The following is a 3576-nucleotide window of genomic DNA, read 5'->3' as shown; positions in this document are numbered from 1 at the left end:
CTGCTGAGTTTTATACAGCTGAAAATAAGGAATATCATGGGAGTTATTTTCTGCATAATTATGTTATACTGTATAGCATTTCCTTGAAAGCTTTTAAGAAAGTAAGCATGACTATGGTCTAGGACACTATTATTAACGTCCAAATAAACCACTCTTCTGAACAGAATTGTACAGTTAATGAGGAGCTTAGTTGAAATATAAGAACTTATTCTTTTAGTGTATTTGCTGCAATTTATAGTTAAATGCATGGTTGAAAGAAGTACTGATCTTCACATTTGTCTCATGTTAGGTAAATGTTTTAATTCTCTCTAGTTGTAATTGTTGAAATACTTTTACTTCTGAATTTTTGTAGCCTTTTGAAACAGTAATTTGATATGTAGCCTTGTGAGTGTGCAGTTGTTTTAGTATGTGGTTTGACATGTAGTTTTGCATCAGAGATCTGGAGTTGTATTATAGCTAAAAATGATCTTTGTGTGATATTTGTGATGTTTGCATCTAGTGTGTTGGATTATAGTTTTGCAGAAAGACTTCCATTATGCTTTGTAACCGCCTACCAAAATAAAAAGGCAGTGAGATAGGCCCTGATTCTGCTAAGAGGTGGAAGTCTTTAAGGGGAAACGAAATATAAGGTAGGGTGTACGTTTAAATTTTGGTTTTAGTTGCTTTGTGCTTGCTCTGTGTCTGGATGTGTTCAGTCCTTGCCAAGTGTACCTATTTCAGTTGAGCTTAATTATGGAAGTGATTTCAGGCTGAACTAAGATGATATTTCTAGTTACAAAATGTTCATATAACTGTTCTGGGTTGTGGTTTCCTTCTTATGTGAGCCCTAAATTAGGACTGTGAACAGTCAGTGAGAATATTCTCTGCATCAGACCCTACATTAATTTTTAACATCATCCTCTTCCCTAGTTACTCACTGTTTTAAAGGCCTTTAAGTGATAAAGCATTTGGTTTTCAGACATATGTCACTTTGTATATCTTTGTGTGATTTTATTAGTGTTCATGAGTGCTTAAAAGAAGTGCTTGATGGTAGTTTAAGAAAGAACATACTTTAACACTTATTTTCTTCTTTTCAGTTATAGAGAGATCTTTTTCACTGCACAGAACACACTCTCTAAAGGATATGGAGAATATTTTTCAACTGGTGCGCAACGTTATCCCTCCTCTAACAGGGAAAAAGCATAAAGGTCAAGATGGTCGTATAGGCATTGTTGGAGGATGTCGAGAGTAAGTTAAATGGAAATTTGATTTTTGCTTCTCAGAGAGTTTGAGGATGTCATAAGTACTTGTAGAACCCATTCAAACTCACATTTAAAACATGAGTATTTTCCAGGGAGCTTTACTAGTCCATCAACATGACCATGCATGCTTAGGAAAGAACATGTTTTCTTGCAGATGTGTTGCAAAATCTTGGTACTGCATGTGAGTGGAACTTAAAATGCTATCTGTGTCTGTGTCTACCTTCTGTGTCTTTTTTGACCACTAAACTGTCTGCTTTCAGTGTTAGTTTTTTTTCCATGGCATGATGACATTATAGAATAAGTAGACTAGATTATGACAGTGGCACATCTGATTTTTTTTTAATATATATTTTTGTTCCTTGGGAACTGGGTCTCTTAAATCAGGAACACAATATTTTCTTACTGTGCCCTTTTTATTTTGATAAATTGTGGTGTTTACTAGATTCTGTCAATAACTTGTTTTATGTACCAGAGTAATAAAAATAGCATGTTTCGGGGAAAAAAGAGATACAGCATAAATAAGTTAAGTGCTGTACTGACCTAGAAATAAAACAGGCTTTATATTCTTTGCCACAATACTTTGAATGAGCCACTACACCTTCCTGTTCTTCATTTTCCCCTTTTGAAATAGGGACAACATCTTTCTCCTATAAGAGAGATCTGCTGTTGGACATCTGCCATTAATAAGCATCCTATAAAGAGCAAAAAAGTGCTGTCTTATAGCTGGGTTGACTAGCCAGGAGTTAGAACATAATGGGCTAGTAAGTTCTTACTTCTTGGCTGAAGTAAGCACTTCTGGAGGCTGGTACTGTTCATATCTCACTATTCAGTCTTTATGAAGAGAATTTAGGGCAACTGGAATCACAGTTTAGGCACTTTAGTTAAGCATCTAAAACCAGATGGGATTAATCCAGGTCACAGACCCCAGATTTAGCTTGCAAACAGTGCTTGGTGCTTGTTTTGTTTGTCTCTAAACTTTTACCTTGGTTACCTGAAAAAATTTTGCTGTTTTATGGCATGACCTTTGTAAATACTTCTATGAAAAATCAGGTGGCTAGGGTAAAATTTTGTGCCTTTGAAATCAGAGTAAGATTTGAGATTGGCTTCAGTATTGCAGGATTTTTTTCTGTCTTTTACAGCAAGCAGAAGGGAAAACAATTTTAAAAACTTGCTCTTGAATTTGGGATTTTATTATGGCAGACTGATTTCCAAATCATTGAATCTCATGACCGTGTTTCCTAACCTAAATTTTATTTAATTCTAGGTACACTGGAGCACCGTATTTTGCTGCAATTACAGCTCTCAAAGTGGTATGTGTTCTTCTATACCAGTCCAAAATGAACTTTTCATCATTTCTGTTGGCCAGGTGCCATTTTTAAAAGCATTCATTCTCTGCTGCACATGAACTCTTGAGTTCTAAAAGGTCTTTTCTTGAACAAAGAAAATCCTGCATCCTAGATTTGTATAAATACTTCGTAAATATGGCATTCACTGTGTTTTCTTCCTCTGTGTAAGGTGAAGTTAGAAATATGTCAAAAAAATAAAAATATCAGAGACTTGGATAAGAAATTTCAAAATTTGATGAGATATTTTCTCCAAAAGTGAACAATAAAATAACTTTAGGTTATTGTTTAAAGTTATGATTTGGTGCTGCAGTGATTTCCTCAGTAATTTCTTCTGGACTTGATAAGTGTGTTGAATGAAATAACTTTCTTTCAAAACTTAAAACGTTAGTCTAGAAGGATTCTTATTGCTGTAAATCTAAAGATTATTGATTGAATTTAATGTAATTTTTAATAGCACATTTTATTTGCATTCTAATCTTCAGCAGAAGTATTTTCTAAGCTTCTTTTTCCTAGAAGGGTGAAGCTCCTTACTTTATTGACATATCAACTGGCTAAACGTATTTATGCAGATTACATAAATACAGTAGTGATTGTTCAAATGTAAACAAGTCACGCTTACATAATACATCTGATTTTCAGTACTTTATTATATAGTGTGTCAGTACTTCCAGTTCATTGTGTATGTTTTTCTTTTTGAAGATTTCTTTCAATAAGTGGGTAACCAACCTAGATATTTCCAACCACCTTCCCCTCAGGATGCAGTCCCTCAAAGATTTAAAATTAAATTATACTATTTAATCATGTTATTAGAAGATACCAAAGCCACTCAGCTTTCTGTTCACTATGTACAAATGCAGTGTCATGCTAGGAGGTTCCTTACTGAAGTCACTTGGTCTCAGATCACATAAAGAGTGATAGGATCAAATCTCAGCATTGCTTAGTAATAATAATGGCCAGTCTTCGCGAGCGAAGATTTGGGAAAGGTCATT

At 34.4% G+C, this 3576-nt stretch overlaps 1 long non-coding RNA gene across 1 annotated transcript; it reads left to right on the top strand.

The window, feature by feature from the left end:
• Positions 1 to 44: 44 nt before the first annotated feature.
• LOC108510636 lies at positions 45 to 2571 on the top strand. Its single transcript, XR_001878856.1, has 3 exons — positions 45 to 629; positions 1077 to 1227; positions 2506 to 2571. It is a non-coding gene; the product is annotated as an uncharacterized LOC108510636 (long non-coding RNA).
• The last annotated feature ends 1005 nt before the right edge of the window (positions 2572 to 3576 follow it).

This window comes from Lepidothrix coronata, unplaced genomic scaffold (assembly GCF_001604755.1).
Source record: "Lepidothrix coronata isolate B3197 unplaced genomic scaffold, Lepidothrix_coronata-1.0 Scaffold1743, whole genome shotgun sequence".
NCBI lineage: Eukaryota > Metazoa > Chordata > Aves > Passeriformes > Pipridae > Lepidothrix > Lepidothrix coronata.
Note: the sequence above shows the minus strand (reverse complement) of the source record. Positions and strands in the feature narration are given on the sequence as shown.